This window comes from Capra hircus, chromosome 23, assembly GCF_001704415.2.
Source record: "Capra hircus breed San Clemente chromosome 23, ASM170441v1, whole genome shotgun sequence".
Taxonomy (NCBI): domain Eukaryota; kingdom Metazoa; phylum Chordata; class Mammalia; order Artiodactyla; family Bovidae; genus Capra; species Capra hircus.
In genome coordinates, this window is record NC_030830.1 from 39,758,970 (window position 1) to 39,785,578 (window position 26,609).

At 42.4% G+C, this 26,609-nt stretch overlaps 1 protein-coding gene and 1 pseudogene across 9 annotated transcripts in view; one reads left to right on the top strand and one right to left on the bottom strand.

Annotated features, from left to right (window-relative positions):
• ANKS1A (ankyrin repeat and sterile alpha motif domain containing 1A) overlaps positions 1-26,609 on the bottom strand; it is a 168,629-nt gene that overhangs the window by 108,440 nt on the left and 33,580 nt on the right. The window lies entirely within an intron of this gene.
• LOC102173699 lies at positions 19,050-20,007 on the top strand (annotated as a pseudogene). Its single transcript, XR_001297174.2, has one exon. The product of XR_001297174.2 is annotated as a 60S ribosomal protein L6 pseudogene (transcript).

The window sequence follows — 26,609 nt, forward strand, 5'->3', positions numbered from 1 at the left end:
TGTGGGGAGGGGGAAAGAAGGGGAAAGCTGCTGTGCTATTCTAGGTGCCTTGTAATAAACAAAACCAAGCCACTGCCCTAAAGAACCTCAAAGGCGCAGAACCAAAAAAATTATAATGCAATGTTAAACCGAAAGTGAAAGTCACTCAGTCGTCTCAGACTCTTTGCAACTCCATGGACTATACAGTCCATGGCATTCTCCAGGCCAGAATACTGAAGTGGGTAAGCCTTCCCTTCTCCAGGGGATCGTCACAACCCAGGGTTCAAATCCAGGTCTCCCGCATTGCAGGCAGATTGTTTACCAGCTGAGCCACGAGGGAAGCCTAACAATACTGGAGTGGGTAGCCTAGCCCTTCTCCAGCAGATCTTCCTGACCCAGGAATCGAACCAGGGTCTCCTGCATTGCAGGCAGATTCTTTCCCAATTGAGCTATGACGGAAGCCCATAATGCAATGTAGTTCATGCTATAAAAGAACTGTGCAGATGCTAAGGGAGCACAGGGACCACTAGATGAATGGCATCAGTTCTCAAGCAAAAAGGATGAAAAGGCTTTGCAACCAGGGAGAAAGGTATGTGATCACACTGCAGCCAAGGTGACCTTTTAAGGGCAAATGCTTCCTAGAAGGCCATGCCCCCACCTTGTTCCTCCCCAAGCCCCCAGTCCATCCTGCCTCTTCAGCACCTCTGCAGCACTGAGCAAAGCTCTCAAGGAACTCCTTTTTTCCCCTCAGCCAAGCAGGATTCTTCATGAGCTACTTGTAGAGCTCCTTGTACTCTGCCCTGATGACAGTGAGCTCAGTTCAGAGCTCTATGTTTGTCCCTATTTGACTGCCTTCCTTACTAGAACCCAAGCAACTTCCGGGCAGACTGGAGTATGTTATGTTTACCACCATATCCTCACTGCCAAGAAAGCACCACACCGGGCACACGGGGAGCTCCAGGAGTAAGAGAGCTCTACACATAAAGGCACGAGGGGCCCACCTCTTCCAAGACAGCGATGGTAAATTACTTTAGATCACAGAAACTATTTCCAAGAACTCATATCCTCTATCTAGTTATTTCTTGAGTAAAAAATACTACACAAATATCTCTAAATATATGTGCAGATTCATACTACTGTAAGGTAACATGTTACTCAGGAAGAAAAAGCAATGTTCCTTCTATTGTTTAGTGTGGGTATGGGGGTGAGGGAAGGAGAATGTGTGGTGTGTGTGTGTACAGAAAAACTTTTAAGAATGGTTTGTTCCTTGGCTTGTCAAAGTCCACAGGCTGAACTGAGCTGGGCAGGAAGGCAAGATGCCTTTGTCCGTCACTTTTGGGAGCAAAGATTTCTCCAACTCAGGGAAGTCATAAATCCTGGCTTGTATCTGTTGTTCCAGCATAATTATTAACAGCATCCTGGCCTGGACAATAAATTATATGGTCACTTTACTCCATCCAGATTTTGAGACCCCTTTCTTGAAATTTTGAGTCTAAAAGACCTGAAAGTAAGAGGCAGTATTAAATGTTTACTATGATCCAAGTATACTTTCAGTGAATTAAATAACTCACTATTTACTTCCTATCAGAACCATATAGACGAACCCAAGGGAACTGGCAGTATGGGGGGAATAACCTACCCGCTGTCCCAGATCTGGAATGGGTGACACTGGGTTTAACCCTGAAATCTTAACACTGTGCTACATACAGCTTCTTGAAAACCACTCTCTGGGCTGTTTTTCTCATTCCTGAGTAAGACAAACTCCCCACAGTTCATACACTTTCATTTCCGCCCAGCTTTACATTGCCTGATCCTCATTCATTCTGCCTTACTCTTTTTTTTCTCTCTAGGGGTACAGGAAACCAATAAAGAGTCTTGAGAGAGGCACTATACCCTAGATAGGAACCAGATCCCAGGGGGAAATGATTAGACGTAGTTAACCAAAAGACTCCTATTAACATTTCCAGAAATCCAATTAGCTGACAAACCTTGTTACTTAGAGGTAACTATTGAAAGCATCATTACAATGAGAGCTACAAGCTGACTGAATTCATTTAATCTTAAAATATTTAAGACGATTATTTCATTGTTTTGAGGAAATTAAAATGACCAAAAAATTTCAATATAGAAATTAATAATGTAAAAGTGTACATCTAATGTATACCTCAAATGAAATTTATTATCAGATTCTAGGTCCTACATAAACCACAAATATTTCCTAAATGTACCAAGCACCACAACAGAAACAGTGTTCTGAATGTTCCTAATTTGTAGGCTGAATGTCAAAGGTCTAAATTCTTTTTCATACAAGCAACTTACCCATATGAGTGAATCCTGGACTTGACATGTTGGATCAGCTAAAGATCATCTAAACTTTATGTAAAACAGAGATGTCACTTGTCCTACCCCTACCCTGAGAGAGCTATTTTATGGAATAAACAGGATAATGCATTTGAAAAAAAATGGTAAACCGGGATCTAAAATATAGTTTGGCATCAATATCTAAAGTGAAGCAAAACATTCTAAAGAATGAGACCAGTGTATACATGCTGACGTGAAAAAACCTGTAAGATATATGAAGTGGGAAACACACCTGCACAATAGTATGTAGAGTGTGATGTCATGCAGTAAGAACAGTGCGTTTTTCTATGCCTACACGAACATATGGAAGGCTATATACCAAACTGTTAAGACTGACTGGTTCTAGGGGTGAGGCCTGAACTACTTTTGTAATAGCACACACACACACACACACATACACACACACACACACAAAGACTCTCTCCTTGACCAAACTTTATTACGGTTCCTCTGAACATTCTTTTCAACTAGGCCTTGATTTTGGTTCCCATCCTATCTTTGACTTGCCCAGCCCAGTTTTAGCAAGAATTCTGCTATGTAAGTTTATCAAGTTCTCCCACCTTTGATATCTGATGAAGTTCCCCATCCCTCCTCTTTGATGTCTAAGTCCTTCATCTGCCTTTAGCAAGAATCCTGTTGGGTCAGTTTAGCAAGAATCCCCCTACCCTTGATGTCTCCTCTGAATAATTTTCCATCCACTGACTCATTCATCCTTTTTGCCAAAAATGCTCCTTGCTGTATCTGAAGATGAGCCTCTCTCCCCTAAGGCAATACCGCTACTACAGTAGTCTCAAAGTCTTCCTTACTGTTTTACAAGTCTAAGAACAACTTTTTCTTTAACAACACACACACAAAAAACCCACACATATACCACTTTTTCTTTTTTAAGTGAAGTCAGATCTATTCTAGAGAGATGGGCTTCCAGTTATAAGATTCTTACTTAAGAGAGTTCTTTTAAGAAGGGGTGCTGGAGTAAATTTATTTCTGGGTTTGGCCTCCTTTTAAAAAAACCTCCTGTGGTCTTTGATTTTTCCAGTCTCTGGAGGACGAAAATCAATTATTCCCATTTGCTTCTGAATGGAGCTCTTCAATCACAGAGGCTATGAATAAGCTTGCCAAACAACTGCAGTACCAGTCCCCAAAGGAGGGTACCAAATAGGTCAGTGATTTCAAAGGCTGGGGGATTTTAGAAGACCTTATTGGAAATGTACAAAACGGTAACGAGCTGCTGGTTTAGGTGATGGTGAGATTAGGGAGATGAAAGAGTCAACAGAGGGTTACCAAATCCCAGAGAGGCTACCTTCTAAACCAGCTTACAAACTCATCCCCATCTCCCCATTTCCAAGGAATTCCCTGACGGCTCAGATGGTAAAGAACCCACCTACAATGCAGGAGACCCAGATTTGATCCTGATCAGCAAGATGCCCTGGAAAAGGGAATGGCTACCCACTCCGGTATTCTTCCCTGGAGAATTCCAAGGACAGAGGAGCCTGGAGGAGGGTTAGCAGGTCGCAAAGGGCAGGACACAACTGAGACTAACGCTCCACTTTCCTCATTTCCAAAGTCACTGCCTTATGCCCGAAATAACCTCCCAAGAGATCTTACTGCAAGTCTGTCTACTGACAACATCAAACATACTCTCTGAAATGCAGCATCTGAACCTGTTCAGGAGTGAGTCTACGGCAACAGACTTGAGGCAAATATCATCATTTACTCTGAACCAAGAGGGCTATAATACAAGCTACCACTCCCTTCTCAGAATCACTGTAGTAAGAATTTCTTCTTTGCTTTAGTTCTGTGTAGCCAAGGTGACTTCTGTAAGCTGATTATTTCCTTTATAACAATTACATCCTATTCTTGAAAGAGATATGGCATTTATTTCTGAAAATAATACTTACAGTTTGCTGCCTTAAGCTTTTTTGCTTAAACTAAATTTTAAAGTTATTTTTCCATAATTTAGTAGCACTATAACCACTTCTGTCAGTGAAAATAGATGAACAAGGCATACTACTTTGGAAAATTAAAAACACACACAACAGGAAGTTGGTTTACTAAGTCCAGGTTTTCTCCCGTTCTTTGTCCCTATTTGTAATGTTTAATTTAATTCCAGAGCCTGTCCCAGGGACTCTTCTGAGGTCTGTATTTTAATCAGCCTCCCAAATCTGCTCTATTTGCCAAATTCCTTTTCTAGCGTTCCCAAAAGGCACTCAGTATCCTGTCCTTGGAGTCAATCCAAAAATAAGCACTCATTTTGGATGACTAAGAACGTTGGCAAACACCTGGCTAAAAAGCAAAGCCAAGCTATGTGTAGCATTTACCAACTGAGGAATACAAGACTTGATCATGAAGGTTACAAAGAAAACATTTTCCGAGACTGGAAGGCTTTCCCACGAATAGCTTTTCGCTTCTCAAATTTTAAATGTACCTAAGTCAAGAGGCAGCCAATTACACCAAACCTCCATATGGGAAGAAATGTAGCTTCATATATCAAAGAACAAGAGGAAAGTCATATCATCTGCTGATGGCCAAGAAAGTAAAGAAGCCCAAGAAGCCTTCAGAGTCTAACAGATGTTGTCTTTTCGTACAGCAGCTACACAGAGAGTCTGCCGTGAACTAAGTATGGTGCTAGACACCTAACATGTATCTGCTCTACTTTTCATACTCAAAAGTAAAATAAGAACTTGCATTTCATAAACTTTCACATGCTCGGAGAGATGAAGCTAAAGAGAGAGGCGAAGGCACTGCCCAAGGACGCGTGGGGAGCGCGAGCCGCCAGCACGTGGCCTCATCCTGCCTGGCCCTTAAACCCGGGTCATTCTGCTCTGTTGTTGCTGTTGTTCAGCTGTTGTGTCCAACTCCTTGTGACCCCATGTGACCCCAGGCACGCCAGGCCTCCCTGTCCTTCACCATCTCCCGGAGCTTGCTCAAACTCATGACCATTGAGCCAGTGATGCCATCCAGCCATCTCATCCTCTGCCACCCTCTTGTCCTTTTGCCTTCAATCATTCCCTGCATCTGGGTCTCTTCCACCCAGCTCTTCGCATCAGGTGGCCAAAGTATTGGAGCTTCCGTTTCAACATCAGTCCTTTCAATGAATATTCAGGACTGATTTCCTTTAGTCTTAACTGGTTTGATCTCCTTGCTGTCCAAGGGACTCTCAACGGTCTTCTCCAAAACCACAGTTAAAAAGCTTGGCCTTCCTTATGCTCCAACTGTCACATCCATACATGACCACTGGATAAACCATGGCTTTGACTACATGGACCTTTGTCAGCAAAGTAATGTCTCTACTTTTTAATATGCTCTCTAGGTTTTATATGTCTAGGTTTAATAAGCTGTCATAGCTTTTCTTCCAAGGAGTATCTTTTAATTTTATGGCTGCAGTCACCATTGATGGTGATTTTGGAGCCCAAGAAATATAGTGTCACTGCTCCCACTCTCCCCATCTATTTGTCATGATGTGATGGGACTGGATACCGTGATCTTCATTTTCTGAATGCTGAGTTTTAAGCCAGTTTTGTCAGTCTCCTCTTTCACCTTCATCAAGAAGCTCTTTAGTTCCTCTTCACTTTCTGCCATTAGAGTGGTATCATCTCTATAAGTGAGGTTGCTGATATTTCTCCCAGCAAAATGGATTGCAGTTTGTGATTCTTTCAGCCCAGCGTTTCTCATGATGTACTCTGCATATAAGTTAAACAAGCAGGGTGACAATATACAGCCTTGGTGTACTCTATTTCCAATTTTGAACCAGTCTGTTGTTTCATGTCCACTTCTGTTGCTTCTTGACTTATACACAGATTTTTCAGAAGATATGTAAGGTGGTCTGATATTTCCATTTCTTTAAGAACTTTCCACAATTTGCTGTGATCCACACAAAGACTTTAGTGTAGTCAATGAAGCAGAAAGGTTTTTTCCGGACTTCTCTTGCTTTTTCTATGATCCAACAGATGTTGGCAATTTGATCTCTGGTTCCTCTGCTTTGTCTAAACCCAGCTTTTACATCTGGAAGTTCTCTGTTCATATACTGCTAAAGCCTAGCTTAAAGGATGAACATAACCTAACTAGTATGTGAAATGAGGGCAACTGTATGGTAGTCTGAACATTCTTTGGCATTGCCCTTCTTTGAAACTGGAATGAAAACAGACCTTTTTCAGTCCTGTTGAAAGCACTGCTGAGCTTTCCAAATTTGCTAATACACTGAGTGTAGCACCTTCACAGTATCATCTTTTAGGATTTTAAATAGTTCAGCTAGAACTCCATCACCTTCAGTAGCTTTGTTCGTAGCAACGCTTCTTCCTAAGGCCCACTTGACTTCATACTCCAGGAAGTCTGGCTCTAGGTGAGTGGCCACACTATCATGGTTATTCAGGTCATTAGGACCTTTTCCATATAGTTCTTCTGTGTGTTTTTGTCACCTCTTAACCTCTTCTGCCTCTGTTAGGTCCTTACCGTTTCTGTCCTTTATCATGCCCATTCTTGCATGAAATGTTCCCTTGATCTCTCAAATTTCCTTGAAGCTGAAGTTGACCAATTCTATGAAGATCTACAAGAACTTTCTGGAACTGACACCCCAAAAAGATGTCCTTTTCATCATAGGGGACTGGAATGCAGAAGTAAAAAGTCAAGAGCTACCTGGAGTAATAGGCAAGTTTGACCTTGGTGCACAAAACGAAGCAAAAGCTAACAGAGTTTTGTCAAGAGAACACACTGGTCAAGGCAAACACCCTCTTCCAAAAACACAAGAGATGACTCTACACATGGACATCACCATATGGTCAATAATGAAATCAGACTGATTATATTCTTTGCAGCTGAAGATGGAGAACCTCAACACAGGCAGCAACAACAAGACCCACAGAAGACTGTGGCTCTGATCATTAGCTTCTTATTGCAAAATTCAGGCTTAAATAGAAGAAAGTAGGGAAAACCACTAGGTCATTCACGTATGACCTAAAACAAATCCCTTATGATTATATAGTGGAGGTAACAAATAGATTAAAGGGGTAAATCTGGTAGACAGAGTACCTGAAGAACTATAGACGGAGGCTCCTAACAGTGTACCAGAGGTGGTGATCAAAACCATACCAAAGAAAATGAAACGAAAGGAGGCAAAGTGGTTACTCTATTTACCACCTACCAAAATCAACAGTCTGATAGATTTAAACGTTTCATATAACCATTCTGTTAATAATGAAAGCCTTAGAAAGTCTATGGACTCCAAAAATTTCTGACAGTATCTCTGTGTTGACAGTCCTAATACATATGCCATTGTGCACACACATGCTTAGCAATTACTGACTCAAAGCCAAGACTAATATGGCTCTAAACTGTAATATGAACTAAAAATACCACATTCTAAGCTGGTTCTTTAGAAACTTCACCACAATTAATAAATGTCTAACTGAGCTAACCAAGAAAAAGAGAGAGAGAAGATACAAATTACTACTACTAAAAATGAAGGAGGGGCCATCACTACAAACCCCACGGACTTTAAAAGAATAAAGGAATATTATGACAACTCTATGCCCACAAATTTGGAAAATTACATGAACTAATTTCTACCAAAATTCATACAAGAAGAAATAGTGTATCTGAATGGGCCCATATTTATTAAAGAAACTGAATCAATAATTAATGACCTTACAAAACACAAAGCACCCAGCCCAAATGGTCATACTGGTGAGCTCTACCACACATTGAAGAAAAGAAACCAATTCTCTGCAATCTACTCCAGAAAACAGAACCAGCAGGAACACTTCCTAATTCATCCCATGAGGCCAAAATTAATACTATACATTAATAACAAACTATTAGAAAGAGAAATTAAGAAAAAATCTCACTTATAATTGCATCAAAAACAATAAAACATCTAGGAATAAATTTAACCAAGGCAGTGAAAGATCTGTACACTGAAAGCTATTTTAAAACTCAACAGCAAAAAACCTCAAACAATCCAATTTAAAAATAAACAGACTTTCCTGGTGGTCCAGGGGCTAAGACGATGCACTTTCACTGGAGGGCTGGGGGTGGGGGGGGGATGTAGGGGGTGCCGAGGGGTGGCGTAGACCAAAAAGAAAAAAAAGAAGCTCTGAACAGACAATTTTTCCAAAGACATACAGATGGCCAACAGACAAATGGAAAGATGCTCAAATTACGAATCATGAGGGAAATGCAAATCAAAACCACAATGAGATACCACCTCATATCTGTCAGAATAGTTATTACCAACAAGACGAAAACTATCAAATGCTGGCAAGGAGGCAGTGAAAAGGGAACCCTTGTGTAGTGCTGGTGAGAATGGGAACTGATGCAGCCACCGTGGAAAACAGTACAGAGGTTCCTCAAAATTCACTGCGGTGATCATTTCACAATGTATGCAAATACTGAATTATCATGTGTACATATAAAACTAATACAGTATTGAATATCAATTATATCTCAATTTAAAAACAAAGAAAGATGGACTTTTCTGCTGCAATATTGGCTAGGATTCCACACTCCCAATGCAGGGGGCAGGCGCTCAATCCCTAGTCGGGGAACTGGACCCCACATGTCGCAACTAAAGGTGGAAGAGCCCGAGTGCTGCGACTAAGCCCTGTGCAGCCAAATAAGTAACATTAAAAAAGAAACAAAACAAAAAGTCAACAATTTACAAATGGGCAAAAGATTTGAACAGACACCTTACCAAAGATTTTCAGACAACAAAGAAGCATATGAAAAGCTCTCCGACATTATATGTCATTCAGTTCAGTTCAGTCGCTCAGTCGTGCCCAACTCTTTGCGACCCCATGAATCGCAGCACACCAGGCCTCCCTGCCCATCACCAACTCCCAGATTTCACCCAAACCCAAGTCCATCGAGTCAGTGATGCCATCCAGCCATCTCATCCTCAGTCGTCCCCTTCTCCTCCTACCCCCAATCCCTCCCAGCATCAGTCTTTTCCAATGAGTCAACTCTTCTCATGAGGTGGCCAAAGTACTGGAGTTTCAGCTTTAGCATCATTCCTTCCAAAGAACACCCAGGGCTGATCTCCTTCAGAATGGACTGGTTGGATCTCCTTGCAGTTCAAGGGACTCTCTCAAGAGTCTTCTCCAACACCACAGTTCAAAAGCATCAATTAGGGAAGTGCAAACTGAAACAGCAACGAGTTCTTATCTTTCATGCACGATCGGCCCTTTCTCCTCGAGGGGCCCTTGGAATAAACCTTTCTCTGCTCCAAGTAAATGAAATAAAATAATAAAATAAAACAACAATGAAACACAAGTATGGACCTATTAGAATGGCTAAAATCCAAAACACAACACCAAGTGCTGGCAAGCATATGGAGCAAGGAGACTCACTGTTGGTAGAAACACAAAGTGAAAACAGCCAGTTCGAAATTTCACTTGGCAGCTTCCTTCAAAGCTAAATATAGGTAATTTACCACGTGATCCAGTAAACAGTCCTAGGAATTTACTCATGAGCTGAAAATTGATGTCCACACAAACACCTGCATGTGAATGTCTATAGCAGCCTTACTCATAACTGCCAAAACTTGGAACCAATCAAGATAACCTTTAGTAGGTGAATGAATAAACTGTGATATATCCAGATAACAAAATATTATTCCGCAACAAGAGGAAATGAGCTAACAAGACAAAAAAAGACACGGAGGAACCTTAAACACGTATTACTAAATGAAAGAAAACAATTTGAAAAGGCTACATACTGAATGATTCCAACTATATGACATTCCATTAAACTAGAGATAGTAGAAAGATCAGTTCCCAGGCATTTAGGAGGTTTCCAGAAAGGATGAACAGATGAAATACAGACCATTTTTAGGTCAGTGAAACTATCTTGTATGATACTGTAATGGTGGATGCATAACACTATGTATTTGTCAAAACTCACAGAACTGTACCATACAAAGAGTGAACCTAACAGATTTTCAGTTCAGTTCAGTCACTCAGTCGTGTCCGACTCTTTGCGACCCCATGAACCGCAGCACGCCAAGCCTCCCTGTCCATCACCCATCACCAACTTACTTACCAACTTACTCAAACTCAGCTCCATTGAGTCAGTGATGCCACCCAACTATCTCATCCTCTGTCGTCCCTTTCTCCTCTCACCTTCAATCATTCCCAGCATCAGGGTCTTTTCAAATGAGTCAGTTCTTCCATCAGGTGGCCACAATATTGCAGTTTCAGCTTCAGCATCAGTCCTTCCAGTGAATATTCAGGACTGATTTCCTTTAGGATGGACTGGTTAGATTTCCTTGCTCCCCAAGGGACTCTCAAGAGTCTTCTCCAACACCACAGTTCAAAAGCATCAATTTTTCAGCACTCAGCTTTCTTTATAGTCCAACTCTCCCATCTATACATGACTACTGGAAAAAACAAAGCTTTGACTAGATGGACCTTTGCTGGCAAAGTAATGTCTCTGTTTTTTAATATGCTGTCTAGGTTGGTCATAACTTTTGTTCCAAGGAGCAAGTGTCTTTTAATTCGATGGCTGCAATCACCATCTGCAGTGATTTTGGAGCCCAAGAAAATAAAGTCTGTCCCTGTTTCCACTGTTTCCCCATCTATTAGCCACGAAGTGATGGGACCAGATGCCATGGTCTTCGTTTTAGCAGATTTTAGCTAACAAGAGCACATCAACATTGGCTCCACTGGGGCTTCCGAGGTGGCGCTAACGGAAAGAACCCACCTGCCAGTGCAGGTAGGCGTAAGGGACACGGGTTTGATCCCTGGGTTGGGAAGATCTCCTGGAGGAGGGCACGACAAGCCATTCCAATAATCTTGCCTAGATCCCATGGACAGAGGAGCCTAGTGGGCTACGGTCCACAGGTTCACGAAGAGTCGGACGTGACTGAAGTGACTTAGCACACACACACGCATTGGTTCCATTACAACAAATGTGCCACACAGTAAAGATGTTAATACCACATAGACATACAGTAACTGGGGAAACTAGGAGGGGGGGGTGGGGGTGGGGAGATGAGAGGGAAAAGGAGCATAGCACTGTCTGTACTTTCTGAGCATTTTTTTCCTATAAACCTAAACCTGCTCTAAAACATGAAGTTTATTAAAATATCCCCCACTCTCTAAAAATGAACACTCATGTCGGAAGTAATGATGTACAATGTATAATCCAAAACATGGGAAGAAAAGAATCAGTATCAGGATGAATCATCAAGGGTGGCACAATTTAAAAGCAAATCAGGATCTTAACTTTCCTTCAGCTACCTGCAGGTTTCAGTTCTTAGCTCAGGGATCAGTCTAAAAAACGTAGATGCAATTACACAAAATCAAAATATTACAGAGAAACTACAGAGACCCCCTACCCCACGCACTCACTCTTTAGACTGAGAGCATGGAACCTAAATGTTTAAGTTCCTGTCTCAGCCCCCAGAAGCCAACAGACCTCATCGCTGCTAAGTGACTAACCTCAGATCTAGACCATAAACCCAGGAAGAGTATCTGAGCTCCGGCCACTTCTAACGACTGTTCACAGCAAATCTCCAATTACTGTGTCATGTGCTAAGTCACAAGTGGTTCTAGACAAAGCTGGTAAAGAAAAAAAAAAAAATCTCCTTTGGAATTTAGTTCCTCAAAGTAATGAAAGATGGCCAAGTGTGGCCTAGTGCTCAGAAGACACCAAAGGATGACGTGAAGAATTCCACCTGACTACTGAGCTACTGCCAAAGGACTATGAAGGAAAATGAAACATAGCAAGTTCCAAAAACTGAAGGCAACCAAAGTGCTTAAAACCCCTCTGTATGCAAATTCCTCAAGGTTACAACTAGGACAGTGTTACTTAGAATCTAATATACTGCTTTGTAGGCTAAGGACATTGCGAAGCTCTAATGTGCTGTATCTCTCCTAACACCAGCAGCAGCTACACTGAGAACAGCTCCTGGCAGAGCCAGCTCTCAAGGCCCTGACTCTGGACAGTGTGCACTCCCAGCACAAGCTGGCCACAGCCCCCTGAGCTGTCCTAGCGCAAGTGACACACTCTGCAGCTCCGTGACATCTCTGAAATGTCTTTAAAGAATGAGTAGCTGCCAACTTTAAAGACTGACCAAAGTTGTACTAGGAATGTCAGGAGTATTGAACTTCAGAGAATCTGATGTAGCCTTAACAGATTAAAGAAGAAAAATCACATGTTCGTTCCTCTCACTAGATTAAAAATATTTTACAATTCAACCCTCATTAATGATAAGAAAAAAACTTCAAATTAACTAATGTCAGTAATATATTAAATGGAAAAAAACAAGTTGCAGATTATGTATCATCATTAAAACAAAATAGAATCAATTTATCTAAGCATGTTAAAAAAAATCTGAAAAAATATACATAAAACTGCTGGAAGGATTGAAGGAAGGAAGAGAAACAATGGATTGTTATACTGTTTGACTTTTTCTGTCATAAGGATGTATTAGTCTAACAAATTTAAAATGTATTTTTATTCTAGAAAAGTTAGAATCAACAGCACTCCTAATCATGGCCCATTTAACTTTATATCACACATACAAAAAAGGCCATCTACTAAGAATAATCAGGAAAAAAGTATTGCTCAAGTATACAGATCCATGTAAATAAATTCTCTCTCATTTCCATGTTCCTCTAATCCGTCATGTGTGTCACATGCAGACTCCCACAGGTGACTCAAGGACAAAGGTCATACCATACCAAGCACATCGCCCTGAACACTGTGCAGACTGATTCAACACATTTTCCAAGTGAAACAGCACATCCCAGACTTCTTGGATCTTTGTTCAGATCTGAGAACTACACTGGACAACTCAGAGTGCTCAGTGAGGTTGCTGCTGCTGCTGCTAAGTTGCTTCAGTCGTGTCCGACTCTGTGCAACCCCAGAGACAGCAGCCCACCAGGCCCCCCTATCCCTGGGATTCTCCAGGCAAGAACACTGGAGTGGGTTGCCATTTCCTTCTCCAATGCATAAAAGTGAAAAGTGGAAGTGAAGTCACTCAGTCGTGTCTGACTCTTCACGACCCCATGGACTACAGCCCACCAGGCTCCTCCGTCCATGGGGTTTTCCAGGCAAGAGTACTGGAGTGGGATGCCATTCCCTTCTCCAACAAATGGTGGCCAAGTTCCCAAATGAGTCCATTAAAAGGGGTTCTGATCACCAACTCCAATGTAGGGGAGAAGGTTGCCTCACATGCGGGAGCCTGTGTACAATAAAGCAGTGTACTGTAGATCAGAACACACACAGAACACACAGCTGGGTGTTCACAGCTCAATGCAATTCCGACACTATGTACCGGAGACAACACAGATCCCACAGGCAAAGGGCTCAGTCCAGCAATACCATCCCCACTTCAGACCAGCCACAAGCCCAGATTGTTACCTGTAGCACATCTGACCCACCACCTACAGACTGCAAGTTCTCCTGACCCCCTTCTTGTGTTCAACTAATTTGCTCAAGTGGCTCACAGAACTCAAAAAACTCGTTTACTTCCTAGATCACCAGTTTATTCTAAAACGTAATCTTTCCATTATCTTCCAAATTTATGGGCAGTTAGTTGTTTTCCAGAACTCGCCATGTAGAATCGCAACTTGAGAGACACAACGTACTCATCAGGCGGTGCAAAACACACTCTGTCCTTAAAAACCACATAGCTGCTTATCTTATGACTATTCCTGGCTCAAAAGACCAGTGGAAAGTGCTTGTGAAGTCAAGCCTGGAAATGAGAGCATCAGTCCCCATCTAACCAGGACCCAGATGACTAACACTCATGAAGCTGCACCACTGAATTTCCTCCAAAGCCTCTTCAAGTGGCCTCAGCCACTGCCCACAAGGGCTGGGAGTAGCAGTCATGTATCTTAGATGAGCAAGATGTGACAAGACCACAGAAACACAAAATGCTCCTGACCCCTCAAGCTTGCTGTGCCTCATTTTTGCACTCTCATCTACTTTGCAGAGACTTCTAAGCAGACGGGGGAAACCAGTAACAAACACATGAAATGAAAAGCATTCAGTATTCTTAGCATACTCCCCAATCTTTTTTTTTTTAATTTCTGATTACTTGAAAGCAAATAGAAGCAGACAACTAAATATTTCACCATAGTGTATAATACTGTTGAGACAAAATGGACTAATTCTTTTTTTTAATTATCTTTACCTTTATTAGTGAAACAAAAATCAGAGGAGAAATTTAAGTTTAAATTAAAACTTAAGACTTCCCCCCAAATTTAATAAGAAAACTACTCTGCCTTTTATAAAGTATGTAGTGGAATCAAGGGTATCTTAAGTTTAACTCAAATGATTACGAAAAGGCCCTGGGAAATTCATTGATTTTTTTTCCTCTGCAAACTGGACTAATTCTTTTTTTTTTAATTTATCATTTTATTTTATTTTTAATTGGAGGATAATTGCTTTACAATATTGTTCTTCCATATATCAACATGAATAAGCCATATGTATACACATGTCCCCTCCCTCTTGAACCTCCCTCCCACTCTATCCCACCCCTCTAGGTTGCTGGACTAATCCTTGATGAAAATATTTACCAAATGCAACCTACAGGTCCATTGAACCAACAAGACTGGCAAGCAAATTCCACAAACATAATGAAATAGATACTAGGATTAAATTAAGTTTGTGGAGCAGATGTGTGAAATCACTCCACAAAGCTGCTGAAGAGACATCCATTCCCTTGCCTGCAGGAGGCATCATGCATTCTGATCTGTTCCACCCCAAGAAGCAAAGGGCCTGCCCTGCAGGAAAAGGCTCCTGTGACCGCTCCTACTGAGTAGGCTCTGAACCTGTCTGCTCCAGATGAGAAAGTGTGGGAGCTTACTTGGCTGCAGATCAAGGCCACAATCCTCAAGCACCAATAAAAGTGATATTTCTATCCACCTGTCTGACTGTGAATGTCACTCTTTCTTAAGTTGTTTCAGAAACAACTATATTGTACTTTGCTGTATTATGCTTCACAGACATTAGAATTTTTTCAAATTTTATTGAAGCATAGTTGATTTACAATGTAGTGGAGAGGTGTTTTTTAATTGGCTCCATTATACCTCATACTGGGCTTCCCCGATGGCTCAGTGGTAAAGAATTCGCCTGCAATGCAGGAGACACAGGTTCAATCCCTGGGTTAGGAAGATCCCCTGAAGGAAGAAATGGCAACCGTCTCCAGTATTCTTGCCCGGAGAATCCCATGGATGGAGGAGCCTGGCTACATATAGTCCAAAGGGTCACACAGAGTCAGCCACAACCGAGCACAGGCCTCGTGAGACCTGCCTCCAAAAGGCCCTAAAATCAGTGCTCCTAGCCTTTATGTAGTCCATGGTCAAATGTTTATAGAACAGTAATCCTTAGGAGAACCAGTTATGAGATGAGTTTCAAAGACACAGTGGTTTGTCATGCTCTTAAAAATTCAGAGGGAAAAAAAAAAAAACACAACACAGCAATACAGGAATAAGTCAGAAAACAAATAAAACTGAGTAAAAATTAAAATTCAAATATGCTAAACATCTGTCCACTGAAGGACAGGTGTCTGTGCGCAGGTGGAACAAGACAATTTGTGTCAGAGTAGGCCTTCACCACAGAACTATTTCACACCATTCCTCAAGGGAGAGGACAGCTCTCTTTGGGGAAGATCCTAGAGACCTCCCCTGCCCCCAACTCTAAAAAGGCCTAATGCCACTGATTTTTTTTTCCTCCAAGGCTCAGTTGAACAGGCCTAAAAGCATTGTTCCCAAACTGCTTGATGCCTGAAATCCTTCCAAGAAAAAGAAAAGCCTTTTAAACTGCAATTAGAAATAAATGGCTTAAAATGCGCTTTAAAATGGTTGATAAGCAATGCATTTGCTATGACTGTATTTTGTCTAATTCTGAATAAATGACATCAGAGCCTTCCTGACAAGGGAAGGAGAAGAGCACACAAGGCCAACAGGCGCGCTTAACGAGAGGTCACTGCAGAGGGCGATGCAGGTTGGTGGGGAAGAAGGACCGTAGAACCGTTATTCAGAACAATGACGTGCTAGAAAATCCAACACGAGAGCGAAGTGTCTGTGACATACACTGGACCAAGTCATAGAACAGGAAAGGCTCTAACGTAACTGATTTAGTTCAAGCCCTAGGACTTTATCCTAAGTTTCCCCACAATGGACATCATAAAGACTGCCACCAGATTAATTTTCCTAAAGCTGGAGTCTGATCATGCCTAGTCTACTCCAGAACCTTCAGTAGGAGCCCTCATCCTTCAAACTGAGGTCAAAATGAGACTGATGGCTTGTGTGATCCAGCCACAACTTATTAACACTTTTCCAATCTTATTTTCTTCTTTACTACATTACTTCAGCAAAACTTAGCTTTTCTCCAAATACGTACAGTCTCTTCCACTTCAATGCTTCCTTCTCCACCTCTCTCCCAGCCTGCCCTGTGCCTCAATTCTCCTCCTTCGAAGCCTACAGCCCCAACTCTAGCTTCTCTCATCCTTCATCCACAAACTATACTGTTTGAGCTTCACAAATACCCTGTGAAGAACTGTAGGTACTTACTAAGCCTAAATAGCAGAAGAAGAAACTGAGTCTTAGTGAAACGAAGCATTGCGGTCTCCCCTTAGTTATGAGGGATTCTTTCGAAGACCCCCAGTGAATGCTTCCTGAAACCTCAGATCGTACCGAACCTCATGTGTACTATGTCTGTTCCTATACGCACATACCTGTGGTAGAGATTCATTTACAAATCAGGCACAGTAAGAGAACAGCTAAATTGATAGCATCACCACTCCTGCATTTTGGGGCCATCATTAAGTAAATAGGGTTTGTTGCGCAAGCACTGTGATGCTGCAACACTCGATCTGATAAGCCAGACGGCTTCGAAGTGACTAACAGGCAGGTAGCATATGCGGCGTGGATACGCTGAGGAAGAGGCGGCCCACATTCCAGGCAGGACAGAGCAGGAAGGGGCAAGATTTCCTCACACTGCCCAGAACAGTTTGCTACTTAAAACTTGGGAATTATTTACTTCTAGAATTTTCTATTTAACATTTTTGGAGAGCAGATAACTGTGGGTAATAAAAATCACAGAAAGCTTATCTGCAGATGAAGGGGGACCACATAACTTGTCCAGGGCTCCCACGATAATAAGCACTAAACCAGGATCTGAAATCGGGCACTCTGACTCCGGAGCCCAAAGCCATAACCACTGTGCCTTTCAGCACTACATATCCAGAAGGACTCTCTCTTTTCTCCTCTCAACTTCCATCACACTTTATCTATTTATATCAGTTAATGACGAGAGTAAAAAAGTGACGCAATATTATGTATCCATATGCATTTTGCACATGTGTGTGCATAACACATAGTATATACCTATCTTTCAAGACTTTAAGGCACATGAGATCAAGGTCCATCTGTGTGAGATCCATTTTTGGATCCAGAAGAGTGCCTTGTTAAACTGGTAGGTACTGGGTACAATGATGAATAAATGAAGCTACATCATCAGTCCTATGCTTTGTTTTCCAAATGAGTAGTTTCTTACAAAAGTTTGGCTTCCAAGGAATTTATTCATCTAGCTGTTGGGAGGGATATGTGTGCTGTGCTGCGCTCAGTCGTGTCTGACTCTGTGCGACCCCATGGACTGTAGACCACCAGGCTCCTCTGTCTATGGGATTCTCCAGGCAAGAATACTGGAGTGGGTTGTCATTCCCTTCTCCAGGATCCCGTGGAGGAGGGAGGGATATATTTCACATCAATTGATAGCAACGAGCCCATTAGTCCTATACAAGTTGGGGATGGGGTGAATGAATAGGGAAGAAACTAAATCTCCTTAAGAGCTATCGCCTCTATTAAAATATATTAGAGACCTATCATATGAATTAGAAAACCTAAGTTGGTTTGAAATTACGGTAGTGCTTTGATCAGGAAGGAAACATATTCTTGGCACTGGGACAGTCTGACAATGGAAGCAAATGCACAGTTTAGGCGAATTTGAATTTTTGTTTTCCTTGGCCTGGAAAGACTATAGAGAACTGGGTATCAAGGTAATGACCTCAATTACTATATCCCAAACCATCAACAGCTGGAGGCCCTTCAAGACCAGCCTCCACCGACAATCACAGACCTGTGTGCTCCCATCCGCTGCAGAAGCAACAGGGGCTCTTCAGAGGACAGGCACAGTCAATGTCTTATACTCTTCAGAATCTCTGCCTCAATGGCAGCCTGCAGACGCCCTGGCCTGAATTCTCCCCCTGGAGATAAGGATGACGTGTGCTCTTTCAGTGCACCCTACAGGTCACGGGTGCTGAGCACTCTAAAATAAGCTCCTGAAGCCCCCTCACCAGTTGCTAGGGACATGCTAATCCCATCACCACTTCACCAGGGTGCCTTTTAAATAAACACCTTGCACCTTCTTTCTTTCAACTTTCCCCATATGCCACTGGTGTCCAGAGACATTTAAGAAGTATCAGTGATGCTTTTAATATTGAAATGCTGGTGTGTGTTCAACCCAGCAGGGCTTTTTAACAACGTATATTAATTTAAATGTTTTCAGGATTTACTTTCAAGATAGCTGACAACTAAAGCCACAGGAAAGAGGAGTCCAAATAATAAAGAGTTCTCTTTCTCACATTCAGGTACAGACGACAAAGCCCAACAATGTCAGCAGGTGCTGGTTCTACCTCTAATATTCACAGTTTTTAATGCAGAGTAACACGAAGGTAGTCTTGCTTCTGATTCAGAAGATGGGGTATTAAAAAATGTAAACCACCTCTTTCCCATCTTGCAAGATGGCGGGTGAAAAGGCTGAGAAGCCAGATACTAAGGAGAAAAAACCTGAAGCCAAGAAGGCTGATGCTGGCAAGAAGGCTAAAAAGGTGGAAAAGGTGAAGAAGGTTAAGAAGGGGAAGCCCCACTGCAGCCGAAATCCTGTCCTGGTCAGAGGAATTGGCAGATATTCCCGATCAGCCATGTACTCCAGAAAGGCCTTGTACAAGAGAAAATATTCAGCACCTAAATCCAAGGTCGAAAAGAAAAAGAAGGTTTGTGCTCTTGCTACTGTCACAAAACCAGTTGGTGGCGACAAGAATGGTGGTACCCGAGTGGTCAAACTTCGCAAAATGCCTAGGTATTACCCTACGGAAGATGTGCCTCAGAAACTGTTGAGTCATGGCAAAAAACCCTTCAGTAAGCATGTGAGGAAGCTGCGTGCCAGCATCACTCCTGGGACCATTCTGATCATCCTCACTGGGCGCCACAGAAGCAAGAGGGTCGTTTTCCTGAAGCAGCTGGGCAGTGGCTTGCTACTTGTGACTGGGCCTCTATTCCTCAATCGAGTTCCTCTGCGTAGAACACACCAGAAATTTGTCATTGCCACCTCCACCAAAATTGGTATCAGTGGTGTGAAAATTCCGGAATATCTCACTGACACTTACTTCAAGAAGAAGAAGCTGCGTAAACCCAGACACCAGGAGGGTGAGATCTTCGACACAGAGAGAGAGAAATATGAGATCACAGAGCAGCGCAAGGTTGACCAGAAAGCTGTGGACTCGCAAATTCTGCAAAGAATCAAAGCTGTCCCTCAGCTCCAGGGCTACCTCCGCTCTGTGTTTGCTCTCACAAATGGCATTTATCTTCACAAAGTAGTATTCTGAACTTTTTGCAAAGAACCTAATTAAATAACTTGTCATTTCAAAAAAAAAAAAAATGTAAACCAGCCCATCCCTATGCAGAGAAGCATGAAAATGGAGTCGTGACCAAAGGACAGAAGCCCAAGGCTTCTCTTACATTAGAGCGAGTGGGAACAGCCTCACATGGCCAATCTTCTGAGAAGGAAAACAGATCAAAGAAGAAATGTGAGCAGCCCGATGTCTGAAACGCCTAGAAAAAGACGGACTCACAGCAGCCTCATCAAATAAGATGGGGAGAAAGAAGAGGTGGCGAGGCTGGGAGGAGAGAGGGGAAGAGGACTGTTTTAGCCGAGATGTGAACAGTCTTTTCTTTAAATGACTTAGCCAAGAGAAACAGGTTTCACATGTGTAACAGCAAGGGAAGCTTGGTTCAGAGCCAACTTGTCATGAAGCCCAGTTTCCAACACTTACTAAGAGGCCGAATCACAAGGATGTTTTTTCTTGCATGAGGTTCCAGGGGAAGGGTTGTAGGGAAGCCCCTTGAGCTACATGTAAATGCAAATGAGAAAATGAACAATAACTAGACAGAGTCCTTGAGTAAGGCCAAAATAATGTACAGCTAGCCAAGCTCTAGGCAAGCTCCAAAGACTTCAGTGAACTTAAAAAAAAAAAAAAAAAGCAATTTCATTCAGTGTTATAAGTATCCTGGGAGCTAAAATGAGGGCTTCTTTCCTCATCAACTCTGAAAAATGCTTCAATTTGTAAGGAGAGTAACAGAAAAATCAAAGTTTTCAACTCTCTAACATAATCAGTTAGGGAGGTTCTTGGATTCTTTTCCCTTTCTTCAAGTCAGTTCCCTGAACACCATGGTATACTAGTCTAAGAGCACAATTTCATAAAACATCAGCTATTGGGTGCCTTAAAAAAACAATCTCCTCAAGTGAAACTAACGTTTAATGGCATTAATTTCCATCTATTAACAATGTGTTAGTGTTTTTAAAAAGCATTAGCCATGAAAGCTCTTTTGGAAGATGTCAGTCAAAGCCACAAATGAGAAGGAAGAAACAGGACATGGGGATGACACCAAAGGAAGTCAAGTGCTGGAAGGAGGGGCGGCTGTTTCCAGAACACTTACACTGTTTCCCGTGTATGGATGCAAAATAGCTTTCTTCCCATCACTCTACGCGTGACCCCTCTGCCAACTTTTGCATCTAAAATCTTTTTAAGCCTCCAATTCCAATAGCTGACTTCAAAAAAATCCATTTAACCAATGACCTTTAGTCTGCAAAAGCAGTGATGGAATGACCAGTGACACAAATTTAAATTCCAGACAGTCAAACAAAATTTTCAAACAGGAGCCACTCTTTTAACTCAATAATAAAAAAGATAAACAGTGCAACTCAAATATGGCCAAAGGACCTGGAAAGATAGCTCTCCAAAAAGATGTACAAATGGCTAATAAGCAACATGAAAATTTAGTCAATAACATTAGTCATGCTGCTGCTGCTGCTAAGTCGCTTCATTCATGTCCGACTCTGTGCGACCCCGTAGATGGCAGGTCACCACCAGGCTTCCCTGTCCCTGGGATTCTCCAGGCAAGAACACTGGAGTGGGTTGCCATTTCCTTCTCCAATGCAGGAAAGTGAAAAGTGAAAGTGAAGTTGCTCAGTCATGTCTGACTCGTAGCAACCCCATGGACTGTGGCCTTCCAGGCTCCTCCGTCCATGGGATTTTCCAGGCAAGAGTACTGGAGTGGGGTGCCATTGCCTTCTCCAAACATTAGTCATGAGGAAAACGCAAATAAAAAATCACTTTATACTCAGTACGATGGCTAAAATAAAACAGACAAGAGCAAGTGTTCGCAAGGATGTGGAAAAATTGGCACCCTTATCCATTGCTGGTGGGATTGCAAAATGATTCAGCCATGGAAAATAATTTGGCAGGTCCTCAAAAAGTTAAATTGAGTTAGCACATAGCAATTCACTCCAAGAGAAATGAAGGTATATCTCCACACAAAAAACATATGCAAATATTCAATGTATCAATATTCATAATAGCCAAAACATGATAACGATCTAACTTTTCACCAACTGAGGAATGAATGAATAAAATGTGTCATACCATACAGTGGAATATTATTTAGCAATAAAAAAGAAGGAAGTACTGATGGTCGCCACAATAGGTGAACCTTGAAAACATTACGCTAAGTAAAAGAACTCAGTCACAAACGGCCACACAACGCATGATTCCACTTATGTGAAATGTCCATAATAGACAAATCCATACAGATAGAAAGGAGATTAGTTTAGCTTACCTGGGGAGAGCAAAGGAAAGTGAGAAATGAATTCTAATGTATATGGGGTTGCTTTTTGCAGTGATGAAAATGTTCTGAAATTAGACTGCAGTGATGTTTGTACAAACTACTTAACTGTACACTCTAAACAGGTGAATTTTGTAGCATTTGAAATATATCTCAAAAAAACTTTAAAAAGAAAAAAAAGAACCTATTATTTAACTGGTAATTTTGATCAGGTTAAAGACAAGAAGAAGAGACACACACATCACGGCTTATGAATCTGTCTTGTCTGCTAAATCAGCAGAATGCCAGGAATCAGGAGTCAGAATCTGGAGCTAGAAGAGATCTGAGAGAGCCTCATCTTATCTGTGGGAAAAAAACTAAGGTCAAAAGGGTGGAAATGACTCTCTTTAAGGCAGACTTGAGGTTAGAACTTACTGGTGCCAGACCCTCCAATCTCTCTCTGTATTGTAAAGTTTGTCAGAACAACTCCCAAGGTCACCCAGCTGGCTTCTGGAGGCCTCGCCTCTACAGTAGCCCAGCCTTTTTCCAGAGTCCAGTAACTGCTTTGTTTTAAGGTAACCTTCCTTTGTATCTGCAAAATATTTTCATTAAACTTTGTATATGGAAAAGGCCAGATACACACTTATCAATCTTTTACTATTTTGTGCTTCTTACTTAGTTATTTGCCTGTCCTGTATCTCTCTGGAAGTGTTCATAACGGAAAGAGATGTTATTTATTAAGCCACCTGAGTACGGACTTTTCCCAGGCTTCAGTACAGGTTACAGGGGACGGTCTTGGAAGAAAGAAAGGGGATTCAGCAAGCTGGCTTCACCCTTTGCCCTACACTGATGGAAAGAAAAGGCACAGCTAGGACTCTTGCTGGCTCAGTGTTAGGGCTCCATGCTTCCACTGTAGGGGGCACAGTTCTGATCCCTGATCAGGGAACTAAGATCCCACATGCCCTGTGGCAAAAAAAGAAAGAAAGAAAGAAAAGGTACAGCACTTTCCTCCTCTAACCATTCTGAGTCACTCAGGTTTTTATACGATTTAAATGTCCCTTAAACTTGGTGGCTCCTTGAAATGATGCCATTTGTAGGGAGTTTAAAAAGTAGAAGGGGAGCTCTTCTATACCAAGATAAAACTTCCTTCTGAGAGCCCTCGAAACTAAGGCACGATGGTCTGGGACTGAAAACAGTCTTTAAGATTATCATAAAACCCTTCCCTCAATCAAAGTAATAAGGAAAAAGGGTCATGGCTGATGGGCAACTGATCAACTAGGAAGGGGACTCAGCTACATCTGGGACCACGATCAAGGGAATGAGGCAAAATGATACTCTGCAGGAGATACAACAGTTCCAAATTTGCAAATCTGTGGCTAATTTCCAAAAGAGGAAACTGAGCACTGCCTTCCTCAGAGACTAGCAGAGCAGGGAAGAAAACCAAAGGAAGTGGGAGAAACAAGCTACGGCCCTCACCCATCCCCCATTAACAATCCCGAGGCAATTAGGTACGAAAAAGTCAGCATCCCTATTTTTCAATAGGAGTCTGGGATTTAGAAGAATGCAGCAGTCTGTGCAAAGATCAATATTATGGATATTCCAACAGATTGGGAGAGTTCAGGATCCTTGGGAAACGATCCCTTCAGATGTGGAAACCAACTTCCTGTGCCAGAAACTACCCACTGATAGGCATGATAAGAAGACCAATACCTTTCATTTAGTTAAAATTAGTCGTCTGAAATCCAAAGTGGGGAAGGAGGGTGGGGGAGACAGCTATCGATGAAAGATAAGTAAAAAGAAACATCTCATTCATGAACTTCAAGAAGTCATCCAGCAGGAACATGGAGATTAAGCCAGAACTACAGGGGAAATAACAGAATAAAAGAGACAAAGCAGTTTTAGGGTTTGGGACTCATAACTAAAAGGAATGGCTAACCACCATGATCTTTACAATAAAAAGAAAGATTAAATATTCCAAAAAGATAAATAAGACAAAAAATTTAAATCAAAGCATGCATGCTCAGTCACTCAGTAGTGGCCGACTCTTTGTGACCCCATGGACTGTAGCCCGCCAGGCTCCTCTGTCCAAGGGATTCTCCAGGCAAGAAAACTGGAGTGGGTTGTCGTGTCCTCCTCTAGGGAATGTTTCCCACCCAGGGATCGAATCCTCCATTACAGGCGGATTCTTTATCGCTGAGCCACTAGGGATGCCCTAAAGCAAAGCAGATGGCAAATACAATGATGAAAGACTGCCTGATGACAAGGATGAAACAGAACTGCCCCACCAGGATAGATAATCTGCATGGTAAGGCAAATCCAAAATCACTGTGGACAGTGACTGCAGCCATGAAATGAAAAGACGCTTGCTCCTTCGAAGAAAAGCTATGACAAACCTAGACAGAGTATTAAAAAGCAGAGACATTACTTTGCCAACAAAGGTCCGTATAGTCAGAGCTATGGTTGTTCCAGCAGTCTTGTATGGATGTGTATGCCAAAGGCTGAGTGCTGAAGAACTGATGCTTTCCAACTGTGGTGCTGGAGAAGACTCGAGAGCCCCTTGGACTGCGAGGAGATCAAACCAATCAATCCTAAAGGAAATCAACCTTGAATACTCATTGGAAGGACTGATGCTGAAGCTGAAGCTCCAATACTTTGGCCACCTGATGTGAACAGCCAACTCATTTTAAAAGACCCTAGTGCTAGGAAAGATTGAAGGCAGGAGGAGAAGGGGACGACAGAGGATGAGATGGTTGGATAGCATCACCGACTCGATGGACATGAGTTTGAGCAAGCTCCAGGAGATGGTGAAGCACAGGGAAGACTGGTGTGCTGCAGTCCACGGGACTGCAGAGTCAGACACGACTGAGTGACGGAACAACACGGCAAGGCAAGTCACTCACAGATATATACAAAACTAGAGAAAAACAGGACCTTTCCCAGACAGTGTTACACAAGAAAATCAAACACGTGCAGAAAACATTCATTCATCTGTTATAATACTATCAAATCCCTACCATACAAGGTTCTTTTGCTTGGGAGAGTCAAAAGTACATGAAATTAGGCCAAAGAGGCCTAAATGAGACCACCACCACTGTAACACCAAAAAGAGTACTAGCTATACACAGGTGTTACAAAATGTACTGAAGCACAAAGAACATTGAAAGCTGGATAGCGCTAATGGTGTTGGGTACTATACTCCAGATATTATTTTAAACGATTAACTGTAGAATCTTTACAGAGAAAGGAATTATTATCTTCATTTTACAGAGGAGGCTTAGTAACTAGTCCCAGACCCAACAGCTACTAAATTCTGGTAGCTGCTCTAACCTGCTCCTCCTCCCCACTCTCCTCTCTCCCACCGCTTTTTGCAGAGCCATTCAGACAGGACTGAACGGACAGGTCACCCTGCGCCGTCTCCGCTGTGTCTCCATCAGCCGTCGAATCCTGAGTGTCGCAGCGGGCGCTCACTCACTACCTGCGCCACCCGCTCCTCCATTCCCACGGCCAGCACTTTACAAAATCTTTCGCTTCTTCATGATGAGTCTAATCTTCATTACACACGTTCAGAAACTGAGGCTCAAAGAGGTTAAGTGACTTACCCCAGGTTACATAGCTAATAAGTGGGCACAGCCACCGTTCAGATCAGGTCTGTAAGATTCAAAAAAGCATCTGTTCACTCTGATGTTACCATGTGACATTCCTAAAACAAATTCTTGAACTAAAAAAAGAGAACAGAAAATGCCGTCTTCAAAATGGTGGCTCCAGCCAAACAAAGGGAGACAGTGAAACAAGGTGATTAGGAGCAGGGGCCTAGAGCTAGCCTGCTAGGACTCAAGCTCCAGCTGCCAAACTCGGTGTGCAACTCTGGGCAAGCGGCCTCACCCTGCTGTCCCTCAGCTTCCTCACCTAAAACATAAGGTTAACAACTGCATCTCCTCAGAGGGGTTGTTGTGAAGATTAAATGAGCCAGTATTTGGAAACTTGGAAAATACTGAACAGTGTCTGACACAAAGCAGTGGGGGGAGGTCAGGAAGGGTGGTAGGGGAGAAGGAAAGAAGGGGGAAAAAAAACCTGCTCAGAATAACTGAAACAAAGCAAACATGGGTAAGGGCTCCAGCCCAGTCCACCCTGCTGCGATAATGCTTCTACTTGAGCTTTTGGATTAAAACGTGGCCAAGGGGAAGCCAGGGCTCCTCCTTACCATAACGCTGCTGCTGCCCTGTGACACAGTGCTCCTGACAGAGTGATTCCAAGCATGAAAACCTGAGACCTTTCAGATGATCCCAGGACACCTGGGGCCCTAAAACGCTACTCACTTCTTCCACGGTGCCGCTGCCTTTGCAATCTCGAAAGCAATCACATCACTGGTAGTGCCTAACC